This window comes from Piliocolobus tephrosceles, chromosome 5, assembly GCF_002776525.5.
Source record: "Piliocolobus tephrosceles isolate RC106 chromosome 5, ASM277652v3, whole genome shotgun sequence".
Lineage (NCBI taxonomy): Eukaryota > Metazoa > Chordata > Mammalia > Primates > Cercopithecidae > Piliocolobus > Piliocolobus tephrosceles.
The window spans coordinates 18542185-18555754 of NC_045438.1; the positions used below are offsets into that span (position 1 = coordinate 18542185).

The 13570-nt window shown below is 46.7% G+C and overlaps 1 protein-coding gene across 1 annotated transcript in view; it reads left to right on the forward strand.

Moving 5' to 3' along the window:
- Positions 1-6918: 6918 nt before the first annotated feature.
- TTLL2 (tubulin tyrosine ligase like 2) overlaps positions 6919-13570 on the forward strand; it is a 9749-nt gene continuing 3097 nt past the window's right edge. Inside the window, exons 1-2 of the mRNA XM_023223623.1 lie at positions 6919-7045; positions 13344-13500. The gene's annotated coding sequence lies outside the window, so the exon portion shown is untranslated. The remainder of the gene's footprint in view (positions 7046-13343; positions 13501-13570) is intronic.

Sequence of the window (13570 nt, forward strand, 5' to 3'; positions counted from 1 at the left end):
ATCATTAGCAATTCCTCTTACTCCCAAGCTGCCTGTTTATTCTGAGACCAGAAGGTCATACGTGCCCTCCCTGGCCAGGAGCTAGAATGGATTGGAGTTGAGGACGAGATGAGTTGAGCTGAATACTTCTTGTAGATAAAAGACAGCCAGGAGGCCCAGCAACAGAGCAGGATTCTAATACTCACTCCCTGGCCTGCAGGGCCCCTCAGAAAGGTGAGTTTTAGATGCATGTGAGTAGGAGAGCGTGTGTACAGGAGCCAGCAACTCCACAAAACTCCCATAAAATGTGTATCTTTTACAACGTAGCCTGTGTGTGGTGAGAGGAGATTCAGGCTCCATGACTAAACTCTGGGTGGGTCAGGGACTGTCAAAAAGGTGAGAGGGGCTTCTGGCCTCATGAAGTGGGGACTCTTCATTTGCCAGGAGCTGATGTCCACAAGTCAAGCTAAGCAGTGGGCTGTTCAGAAGCTGGCCCATCCTGGCCAGCCAGCAGCAGGGCCCACATCTGCAAGTGGAGCTTGGCCCACGTAGCTGACTCTCAGGCTCACCCCTTGACTTTCCTTTCAGAGGAGATAAGGATTCTGGTTTCTGAATTAAAGAAAGGGAATAAACAACTCCAAGTCATGGCGACATGTAGATGACTGAGCTCTTCTTATTTCCTGGGAAAGTGGACTGAGACTTTATAGTCTTTCCTTAAGATTCATATGGAAATACATGTGTGATGTGAGAGATAAAAACCAAACAGACTAGCAGACTAATTTTTATTGTACCAGGGAGAGCCGCCATGCTAGAATCAGTCTTGGTAGGGTGACTTATCTTAGACTTTCCTGGGATGGTAGACAAGTTTCAGATAGGGTGATGTAGAGCTGGGGTATGCCTCAGTCCATCAGCTGACCAAGAAACATTTTCAATGTGTCTGTATCATTCCAGGGGGTCTAGAGGTTCTACTCTCAGCTAGTCAACCACGAGAGAGAGTGGAGGCTTGCAGGGTGTGGGTCTGGCCTTGTCACAGGTAAATAAGAGGTCATCACACACCTGATGGGGACAAGAGAAAGTGTGCATAGGGGGCCCCACCCAGGTCTGTGGGGGAGGGTGATTTTTTGTGCTGATTCTTTCCTGGAACAGAAAAAGGTTGGGGGAGATTTGGGAAAACAAGAAGTTGGAGGGATTTTATGACTATCATTGTTTTCTTTGAGCTTGGGTTCAGGTTTACCTGAAAATGCTGAGAAGTTCATTGTCTGTAGAAAACAACAGATTTTGTAGCAAATGTTCAAGAAATGGTGGGTTGACGGTAGATTTTCTTGTGTCCCAAATATCAAGTGAAATGTGGATTCTATATGTTGATGAAAAAAGCTAAATTTTATAAAGTGTTAGAAAAGATTTATTTAGAGCCAAATGTGAAGACCATGACCCAGGACACAGGTCCTGAGAACATGTGCCCAAGGGGGTTGGGCTACTAGTTGGTTTTATATGTTTTAGGGAGACACAAGACATCAATCAAAGCATGTACTGTGTGCATTGGTTCAGTCCTGAAAGGCAAGACAACTTGAAGTGGGGCCTTCCAGGTCAGAGGTGAATTCAAAGATTTTCTGATTGGTAATTGGTTGAAAGAGTTATTATCTAAAGATCTGGAATCCATAGAAAGGAGTGTCTAGGTTCAGATAAGGGATTGTGAAGACCAAGGTTCTTATTATGTAGATGAAGTCTCATAGATAGTAACCTTAGAGACAACAGATGGCAAATGTTTCCTATTCAGACATTTAAAAAATGCTAGACTCTGAGCTAATCACTTTGGGATCCACAAAAGACTTGGGAAAAGAAGAGAATTCTCTACAAAATATAAATTTCACCTGCAGGACACAGCTTTGCAGGGTCATTTCAAAATGTGTCAAAGAAATGTATTTTTGTGTACAATATTTTGATTTCTTTCAAAGCCTGCTATCTGTCGTGTGATGCTATAATAGAGTTAGGTTGGAATGTGATATCTTATTTCTACAAAGAGTCTGTTTTGTCATGCTTAAGATCTCTATTTTCATGTGAGGTCTGGCCAGTTGTTCCTGAATTCCAAAGCGAGGAGGGTATAATGAGGCACATTGGACCTTGCTTTCCCATCGTGGCCTGAACTAGATTGTTAGGATTCTATGGGATCCCCTTGACTGAAAAGAGGGGTACACTCAGTCAGTTGGGGGTCTCACAATTTCATTTTGGGTTTATAGTTATCTGAAAGTGGGAAGGGTGAGGTGGCAGGGTGGATGCAGGTACGTCTGCAAAAATGATTTCTGCGCTCGTCCTACCTCTGAAACATGTCCACTCCCTCACTCCCCGGCATTGCCTGTCAGCTAGAATGAGTTGGGGAACACACCAAGTTTGAGATACACACACACACATCTTAATTTTCATTCTTTCACGTTGGTCTGATGGATAAGAGGTAACAGAGGCCCTTCATCATGTTCGGAGAGAAATTATAACTACTCAGTGGTTAAAAGAGTATAGTCACAAGAAAGAACCTCCAAAAACCAGCATCAATAATAACTTAAGATGTTAAAAAGGCAGTAATTTGTAGATATTTCAAAGATAAATTGAGTCTTCCTGGGATGTGGGCATTTTAGTAAATGCTTTCATAGCATCAGGATGTCACAACACATTAAATCCCATCTGGGGAAGTTCAAACTCAGGGTCAGGCTTTCCCTTATGTTGGCAGAGCCTGTACATTCTGCTAAAATTCTACTAAAATCCAACAAATACTTGCTGAATGCAAACAAGTGCAAAACCCAGGGCAAAATGCTCTCCGGCTCCTGCTCACTTCTGAGCCTGGGGCAGCCCCACAGAACAAGCCTTGTTCCATCTTCAAAACACTAGGGATGGGGGAGATTTCACCAGAACCCCATGGGCACGGGAGCACTTACAGACCCTCTACTGCAGCATGGAATCTTTCTTCTATGTATTTATGTTTTAAACTTTATGTGACATTTTTCTACGTAGATCACAAGGATAACAGTTGTGTGAGCTTCTAGAGACTGTCTGGCCCAGTGCATGACATGCAGTCGGTGTTAATTAATAGCTGATGAGCAGATAAGTCAAGATACTCAGCTCCTAAAAAATAAGAGACACAGCGTGAAGGCAGTGGGGAAACAGTGGTTTAGAAACAACTTCCGAACATCCGGGCTGGGGAGGGGTGGGGGACAGAGGAGAGGAGGACTAGAGAGCGAAGGCCAGGCGCGCCCAACCCTCTCCGCTAAGCTCTTTTCATTAGGTTTCTCCACACAGAGCTCATGCTGCCCCCTTGAGTAGATACTGATCATGGCTTTTGTGCCACTGGAAATACACAGCTCAATATCATTCATTAACTGAATACACTGCGTAAGAAAAACACAGGATATTGGGGATTCCTTGGAAAAACACAGTTTGCCTGTAGTGCCCACACACAGCCCCTTTCTGAGAAGGGCCCTGGTCTGGTGTCCAGGGTGCAGACCCCAGTCTGGGACTCTGAGGTTGGTTGCCACAGGTGGGTGTGTTGACAAATCATGGCTGCTTGAGAACACTGGGAGACCTTGCTACAGAGGTCCGTGGGTCCTTACCTTGGGAACGCTGGACACAGCACACACAGCCCACCAACCCCAGACCCCTGGTGGTATCCCGCTGTAAGCACAGAACTCTTACTCGCCTTGTAATCCTTTCCATAATCCTCTCCAGTTCTCAAAACACATCATCAGCTTGATTTTCTCCTTGGCTGAGCCAGCGTGAGCCAACCTGTTTCTTTGGCCCTGCCAGGTGGCACCACTGCAGAGGGGCAGCACTGAGTGGGACACGTAGGTGTGTGGTTACCTGCCCGAGGGAGGGCGGCTGACCACCTGGGACACCATGCCCAGGCGCGCTCCCTGCCACGCAGGCCGGCCCTGAACTATGGCGTTTAGGCCAAGGGGAGGGGCCGTGGCTGGCATTTGTCACATGTCTCCCTGTGTCTAATGTGCAGAATTAGGGAAAAACTTCTGAAGGCAGGATTGCCATGAGCCCAGCTGTCCGCCAGGGTTCATCCCAGGGCCCAACCCTGCTGTGTGCTTCTTTACAGCTCATCATAAACCAGTCTGGACAAAAGGAGTTGCCCAGCCAGGAGAGAAAGTGAGCTGGGGCCTAAATGATTGGTGATGAGCAGGGACTCATACTGCAGTGCCCACATGCGCCTTGATGGTGGCCTGACTCGCTTGTGGGGCTGGCGGGGATGAGAGTTAGCCTCCGTCGCAAGCACAGGGCTAGGGTGGTGGAAGCGGCTTCCCTGCAGCTGCAGCTGTCTCGGGTGATGGCATCTGGTACCTGAGCTTGCTTTCACAGTTTCTTTATAACCCACTGGGGCGGGGGTTCTGGAGGGCGGCCCTGGGAAGCAGCTCAGCCACGAGAATGGGCAGCCTGGAGGGTAGGTGGGGGCTTGGCTTACCTTGTGAAGTTCTTTCTATAATTCCTTTATAAAAATATAGTTTTCTTTAAAAATTGTATTCTTCTTAAATTAGATGTTCTTCTTTAAAATATAGAAGTAGTATATAGGTGCATGAACTAAAAAGAGTAAATATGCCCTGTTCCTCCCACCAATTCTATACCCAGTGAAGAGTTAGAGTTCTCTCTCTCTCTATATATATATACACTCACACACAATGAGCCTATAATACATTTTGTATATACACATGTCCATATATACATATCTCTATTTATATTCACATATGTATATGTGAATATATAAATATCTACATATTCACATATGTATATATGGACATACGTATATACAAAATGTGTATATGCATTTTTAGTCAAAACTTAAGCAATAATCTTCAATGCTTGTCTTTACAAGATGTTCTCCCTTCATCATATCAGGTACCTTTCCAGTCTGTCTGTCTGTAGCTTTCCAGCAAATCCTTTCCAAAGACAGTGGAGGAGTTTCCAGCAGGAGCAGCTGCTGAGAGACCCACACTGCACACACAGGCCTCGCCGCCCGCTGAGCGGAAAGAAGCGGCAGGATACCTTCGCTAGGGACCACTGAAAAGAGGCGGTCATTGCACCCTAGCTGGAAACAAACGGGGAAAATGCGGCAGCCTCACTTGCTGACACTCGCTGAGATTTTAGAAGCCACGTGCTGTGATAGAGGCTGCAGCAAAGGGATCGCAAATAGGTCACGTCACCCAGGGTGGCATTATCTCGCTTGGAGACAAAGTTCAAATTGTATGGATGTTTGTGGTTGTTAGAGCAAAGGCACAAAATTATCTTTGGAGATTTTTGGACATAATTTGCCATCAGTGTATCTTTGCCTGTATACACAAAAATAATTGATAGAAAAAATACATAGAAAATTTAAACAGCAGCCAGGCACTGTGGCTCACGCCTTTAATCCCAGCACTTTGGGAGGCCGAGGCGAGCGGATTGCCTGAGCTCAAGAGTTTGCGACCAGCCTGGGCAACACGGTGAAACTCCGTCTCTACTGAAACACAAAAAATTAGCCCGGAGTCGTGGTGGGCGCCTGTAGTCCCAGCTGCTTGGGAGGCTGAGGCAAGAGAATTGCTTGAACCTGGCAGGTGGATGTTGCAGTGAGCCAAGATCGTGCCACTTGCACTCTAGCCTGGGTGACAGAGCAAGACTCCATCTCAAATAAATGAATGAATGAATGAATGAATAAATAAATAAATAAATAAATATTTTTTAAAAAAATCAAGCATCATCAGCACTTTCTGCCCCTTGTCCAGGCATAGGAGACATAAGTAGTTGGCCCTCAGCTGTCCAATCACAGCCCAGTTTCCTCGGCTATCCAATCACAGCCTCATTTGGCCCTCAGCTGACCAATCACAGACCGGCTTCCTCCACAGATCACTGCACTCAGCTGGATCTTTTCCATCCAAAGTGCCACTTGAGGATAAGGAAATTAACCACGTTTCCCTGTGCTTGACAGAATGTAAGCAACCTCTTCAGCGGCTTGGTGTGCAGTTTTTATAGAGTTACGTGAAGCAATTGATTGTTCCTGGAAGATAGTGGTGATGTGTGTAATCGAATAGATGGCAATAAAGCATTCAACTGTCATCCACAGAGTCAGTCACTTGCCAGAGCCAACATGGGCCGAGGGTAGAGAGTTTACGGCTCTGAGACACCTGGCAAGGCCTCTCAAGTTCCAGCAATCCTGAACCTCAGGGGTGGCGGGGAGGCCATTAGATTAGCGAGGACACAGCCTGAGCTGGAAGGAGGGGTCCAACTGGGATCTCTGACATAAACATGGCTTAAACAAAAAGATACATAGTTCATTTTGGAAACTCAGCCGCTTTTGTGTAGACATAACTTTTTTTTTTTCTTTTTTTTTGAGACGGAGTCTTGATCTGTGGCCGGGCTGGAGTGCAGTGGTGCAATCTTGGCTCACTGCAATATCCACCTCCTGGGTTCAAGCGATTCTCCTGCCTCAGCTTCCCAAGAAGCTTGGGATAACAGGCACCTGCCACCATGACCAGCTAATTTTTGTATTTTTTTTTTAGTAGAGGTGGGGTTTCAACTCGATCATGTCCATATCCTGACCTTGTGATCCACCTGCCTCGGCCTCACAAAGTGCTGGAATTACAAGCATGAGCCACCACGCCCGGCCCACATAAATATTTTAATATTCCAGGCAGGTGAAGCAACAGGAGAAGCCGGCAAGAATAGACGCCTCCCCACCAGGAAGCCCACCAGGCCTGCCCTCTATGCATTGCCCTGTGAGGCCTCAGGCATGGGGACTGGCAGGAGGCCCACTGGGGCAGAGAGAGAACTCTGAAGCTTGGAGAAAGGAAGATGTGATGAAGCCTGGGTCCCTGTCCCTAAGGGGTCCTGACACTCTGGGCCCCGCCCTAAGTCCATGACTGGCCTCCCCTTTGTGAGGAGAGCAGGCTCTGCATCATCAGGCAACTAGCACTCCCTCCAGCCTCCTGCTCATTTCAGTTGGGCGCTGCAGCTGCTGCACAGAGACCCACAGAAGCCACCCTCAGAACCAACACCCAGTGAGAAGGCCTGACCTGTGTTCCTCCACACCAACCCAGGTGCTGGGGTAAGTCTAGGAGGTGACATGCAGGATGGGAGGGTGGCCCTGCACACACCATTGTCTCAGGACCAGCCCCTTCCCGAGAGCACAGGGGCCGGGGTCGCTAGGAGCAGCGAGTGCGCATTGGGACCCCCGGGGCAACTGGTAGTCAGCCCTTCACACTCCCTCAAAGGAAAAGCAGTCCAGGGTTGTATGAAGTCAGGTAATTTTCAATCCAAAAAGTTCCTATGGTGTCCAGTGCCTCCCGCGTGCTGAAGTGCCAGTTACATAAAAGGGCATGAAGTAGACCCAATTCTGAGGCTGAAGTTACCAAAGGAGGGGAGTGTAAGTGAAATGCATCTCATAGTGGGTACAGGAAATTCAACTGAATTCAACCAAAGTCGATTGAACGGCCGCTGTGTTCTGGGAACTGTGACAGATGCTAGGGTTATGAGACTGAACTGGATCATCTATGAAACACACATGGCTGTAATTTAGGGCCGAGCATAATTTTTTCTATAGGGTAAGTGTGAAGTGGTGTGGACCCCCCAGGGGGAAAAGAGAATCCCCCCAGTGGGGGAAAGGAAGGGCTTCGAGGAGGAGTGGGCATTCATGCTGGGCTTCCTGGCAGAGGTGGGCTTCCATCAGCAGAAACTCAGGGGCTCTGGGGGCCTTTGAGGCTGAGGAGGGTGGGCTGAAGCACTGGGCTCCTGTTGTCACACGCGAGCGGGAAGCAGGCTGTGACAGGCCTAACAGCGACCGAGGATGGGTGTAAGGCCCTGAGTGCATGCCGGCCTGTGGCCTCCACATCGCAGGCAGAGGTCACGGTGAGGGAAGAGACCACACCTGCCCATCTCCCATCTGCAAAGGGGCAAAGTCAGCTCTCCCAACTTGGGCTAGTGATGGCATTTGTGTTTCAAGCAGCTCAGTCTACGCCAGGATGTGTTATTTGTATCTTTTGTGTATTTGATTATGCTAGTGGTCGTTCTTGTCTGGTTCAGCACCATCTCACCAATTTCCCACCAGCATATCTGATGGATCATAGGCTAGAAGACCAAATATTCAAAGGCATATTTTATATTATATAAATGTTTCCATGTATATATATGTACATACACTCAGATGTCACATGCACACATGTGCACACATACACACACTGATTTAAGCACTGAGAGTAAAAGTGTAGAACTTACTTTATTTGTTCAAATGTCAGGTTAGTGATGTTTGTTTTCATTGGGAGTAGATATTCCACTGAATTTTGGGTTCAGAGCCAAGAGGGTTAAGTTAGCCATAAATCTCCTGGCTTCCAACCTAGAAAAAAGATGTTGTAAAAATGGAGGAAGAATTTTAGGCAGAAATGAGCAATGGAATGGGAATTGTGTATCTATATTATTTATACTCAGTATAGTTTTTCAATGGTTGAAATAAAAACAATGTACTGGCCAGGTGCGGTGGCTCATTTCTGTAGTCCCAGCACTTTGGGAGGCTGAGGCAGGTGGATCACCTGAGGTCAGGAGTTTGAGACCAATCTGATTGACATGGTGAAGCCCCGTCTCTACTAAAAGTACAAAACAAATTATCCAGGCATGGTGGTGCCCACCTGTAATCCCAGTTACTTGAGAGGCTGAGGCAGGAGAATCGCTTGAACCGGAGAGGCAGAGGTTGCAGTGAGCCGAGTGCACCATTGTACTCCAGCCTGGGGGACAAGAACAAAAATCCATCTCTCTCTCTCTCTCTCTCTCTCACACACACACACACACACACACACACACACACAAAGAAAGAAAAGAAAACAATATACAAAATGTTTTATTCCATTAATGTGAAGGAAAAGATGTAGGCCCTTGTTACCCTCCCTCCCTGCACTCTGGTGTGTTAGTTCATTCATTTATTCCACAAACTTGAAGGCACCATGTCCAGGAACACAGATCAAAAAGACAACCCTGGCCTGGTATTTCAGCCAGCAAGGCAGCCAATGGACATTTCCCAAATCACACAGGCCTCGGGACCAAAATGGACAGTGAGGGAGGACGTTTGGGATGGAGGCTCAGCCAGAGACCCAGGAGGGCAGCAGAGGCATTCCCATGATCCCTTCTGCAGTGCACAACACTGCAGCATGAGCTCGACAGCACCCCACTAGGCAAGCCTGCAGCTCAACTCCTTGTCCAGCCGGACCCAGTCGCTCCCCGGGTGTGCTGGGAGAACACAGGACGAGGCTATTGTGCACCAACGCCCTTCCTGTTCCTGCACAAGTTCGCTTTCTAAGAGCTATTCAGTACAAATGAGTGTCATTTTCTCTTTATTTTCATTATTTTATTAACTGAAAAATAATTGTATATATTTATAGGGTACCTAGTGAGGTTTTGTTACATATAATGTATAGCGATCAGATCAATTAGCGTATCCATTGTCTCAAATATTTATCATTTCCTGTGGTAGGGATGTTCAATATCCTTCTTCCAGCTATTTGAAACTATTATGTATAATACTACTGTTAACCCTGGTCACCCTGCAGTGGCATAGAGCACTAGGACTGCTTCCTCCTGTGTGACTGTGATTTTGTGTGCTTTAAAATATGTCTCCCCATGCCCCTTTCTCCTAGCCTTCCCAGCCTCTAGTATCCTCTGTTGTGCTTGTTACTTCAATTAGATCCACTGTTTTTTTACTTCTATATAGAAATAAGAACATGCGGTGTTTAACTTTCTGTTCTCAGCTTATTTCACTTTACATAATGTTCTCCAGTTCCATCCATGATGACATGAATGACAGGATTTCATGCTGTTTTGTGGCTGAATAGTGATAAAGTGAAGTAAATATGGCCTGAGAAGGGCTCCGTACTTCTATATTTGAGTCCTTGTGGATGAACCGCAACCCAACTTAATAGGTAGACAAGATTGCAACCCCAACTTAGAAGTGTGCACCTGTAATAATCGCTGAGTCCTGGCCAATCCCAGCAGCTGTACTTCAACCACTCACACACTGCTGAGTGTTCAAACCGTGTTGAAATAAGGCAAACAGCAACCTGTAACCAATCCAGCTGTTTCTATACCTCACTCCTGATTTCTATACATCACTTTACTTTTTATATCTCTAAATTTCTTCTGACGATGAGGCACCCCTGGTGTCTCTCTGAATCTGCTGTGATTCTGAAAGGTGTGCGATTTGTGAATCGTTCGTTGCTCAACTAAACTCTTTTAAATTTAATTTGGCTGATAAACTAAATGTAACAGAGTTTAACTAAGCAAGAACTATTCACAAATTTGGCAGTCACCAAACCAGAATAGGTTCAAAGACCCCACACTGTGTCCGGGTGGATGAGAATTCATGGAGAGAAAAAGGAAAGTGAGGCGTGGAAAATGGAAGTGAGGTACAGAACCTCCTGGTCATTACAGCATGGGGTTTGCCTGTTTTGAACATGGTTTGAGCAGTTGACCACCTGCAATTGGCTGATTAGTAGTGTGCTAGTCACTGCTTGTTGATTAGTACAAGAGTGAGTTACAGTCTGTTTACCCTCCCCTTAGCTGACAGCTCCCTGTGTACGAAGAATCCTTTAGACCCAACTTATAAGGAGGCAGCATTAGACTAAACTCAATAGAGCAGATACCACATTTCCCGTATCCATCTGTCCCTGAATGGACCCCTGGGTAGATTCTAGGTCTTGGCTATTGTGACTGTACTGCAGTAAACACGGGGTGCAGATGCCTCTTGGATGAACTGTTTCCTTTCCTTCCGACAGATGCCCAGTGTGGGGGGAGCTGCAGGATCATGGGGGGTTCTGTTTGTAATTTTATGAGGAGGCTCCATGCTGCTCTCCACAGCAGCTGTACTGGTTTTCATCCCCACCAACAGTGTATAAGAGTCCCCTTTTCTCCACATCCTCCCCAGCCAGCCCCCTTCACTGAAAGAAGAAATAATAATACATAATTATGATATAATATTAATATATCTCATTAACTGTTATCACTGTGTTCTATATTTATTGAGTGTAGTATATAAGATATTACTGCTGTATACTAATCTGTATTCGGTATTAATAATACACTATTTAGCATATAAATTAAGCATATAATTAAATCAATTCCCTGCCATGAGTCATGGGTGGCATTGCTCATCCCCATCCTCCTTCCCAGCGATGAGGACTTTGTCCCCTCAGCACAGACTGAGGAAGAAAATCTGCAGGGAGAGCTGTCCTGTTACCATAGGGACAAGAGTCCCTCTGAGACAAGACAGTGGTTTTGCTCATTGGCTCAGCTGCCCTGTTCCAGAACAGGGGCTCGGCATCACTGTTGCAGAGCTAAAAATTGCACTGAAGAGGTTGTGGTCTTGTTTGTTCCAAACAGGCAGTCTCTACCCTACAGGCAGCCTCCACCACTACAGCTAGGGTGATGGAACATCCTCAGACAGCTTTAAAAACAGCATTTGCTTCCTTCAGAAGTGGGAGGTGGAGCCATTTAACTGAAAAGAAGCGTTTCCTCCCCTTTGTGTGGGCCTCGGGGATCTCCTCCCCACCTCTGTCCCCCACCCTGGGATGATGGCCAAGCAGGCCACACACTGACCCACACCCCAGCCCGCACCCCGGCCCTCTTCACAGCCACAGGACAAGGTCCTGGCTCTCCCTCCCGTGCCAGGGGCTGCAGATGTGTCCCAGCTGACTTTAACAAACTGCACATGCTTCCCCCACACAATCAAACCAACCACTGGCTGTGGTCAGCATCTTCAAGTCTGAGAAAGGCAGAATACAAGACATCTGCAGTAGTTCCAAAAGGACTTTGAGAAGAAAAAGTTCTTGAGTATGCGTTGCTCTCTGGAGGACACTCCAATGGGAAGGTGGATGCGTAGTCGAAATGGGGTCCCCAACCCGGCATGGCTTGTCTGGGCAGCCCTGGGAAGGGGCAAAGCCTCATGAACTACTCCAGGGAGGGCCGGCCACTCCTCTTGCTGCTGTGCAGGGAAGGATCTGAGGTTTGCAGACCCGCCCTGTCTCGGACGGACACTCACTGACCAGGCACCATGGAACCTGGAGGGGCTGGGCTGGGCCCTAAGAGCCAATTCCAGGGGAAGCAGGGCTCAGGCCAGGGCGCGCCAGGCCTCTAGAGCCTCTGATGCGACGTTCTCAAGGATAGGAAAAGGTGGGGGTTGCCAGACACTGCACAACATTCAGTCTGCAGTCTGGCGCGGTGTCCCCACATTGGTTTGAGAAATGGCGACCGAGTTTCCACAAGATTCGAGAAGGAGCTGTGATCAGATAAGTTTGGAAAACAGCGTATTTCTTGGCGATAGAAAAAAAGCATTTTTAACTTCGTTTAATCCAATATCCATGGTTATTCCACTCTGGATTTCCTCCTACCCACACATGCACACACATACACAGCACATACACAACACATACACACAGATAACACACACAACATACAACACACAGACATGCAACGCACCACACACACAACACATGCATAACATGCACACAGCACATACCCACAACACACACACAAAACACACAATATAAGCAGCATACACACAACACACGCACATATACCACATGCAACACAACACATACACAACACAAAACTTACAATATAAGCAGCATACACACAACACACACAACATACACAGCACAACACACACAACACATGAAACACACAACACATACATACCACATATAACACACAATACACATTCACATATACACACACAGCAGACAGCACATACAACACACCACATGCAATACAACACACACTCATATACAACATAAAACATACAACAAATAGCACAAATATAACACACACCACATACAACACACGACACACACACGATGCATACAACACAGTACACAATACACATACAACATAAACACACAGCACATACAACACACAAACTTATGCATACCACATGCAACACACAACACACACAACATAAATACATCACAAGCAACACACACTACTCATACAACATACACACAACACAGCACACATACATGCTAGATGCAACACAACACACACGACACATGCATGCCATATGCAACATACAATACACTCACAACACACAACATACACACAACACATACCACATGTGACAATACACACAATAGGCACAGACAACACAGAAACAACAAACACACTCAACAGGCACAACATAGTCACACACAGACACACTCTGCTTGAAACACTTGTTAATAGCATGGAAAAGAGTTTGAAAGCATTACTATAAACTGGGATGATTGAATTTTAACAACCATGATGGATTGATCAATTCTGTATGTTCCTTGTCAAAGCAACAGCAACACTGGAGAGCTGCGTGTTCATTGTTGATGCTGCTTTGTTCACAGATCTTTGAGAACCACCACCCCAGCCTGTACCCTTAACGTCCCATCCGAGGCAAACTACACTGAGCAGCTGCCTGCAGGCCTGGGAGCAAGGTTACAGGAAACAGGTGTCTCCACCCCTCCCTGGCGAGGCCGCCCAACATCAACGCTGGAGAAAAAGGTGGGTGGGGCAAGCCAGGTAGGTCCTTCCTTCCTTCCTTCCTTCCTTCCTTCCTTCCTTCCTTCCTTCC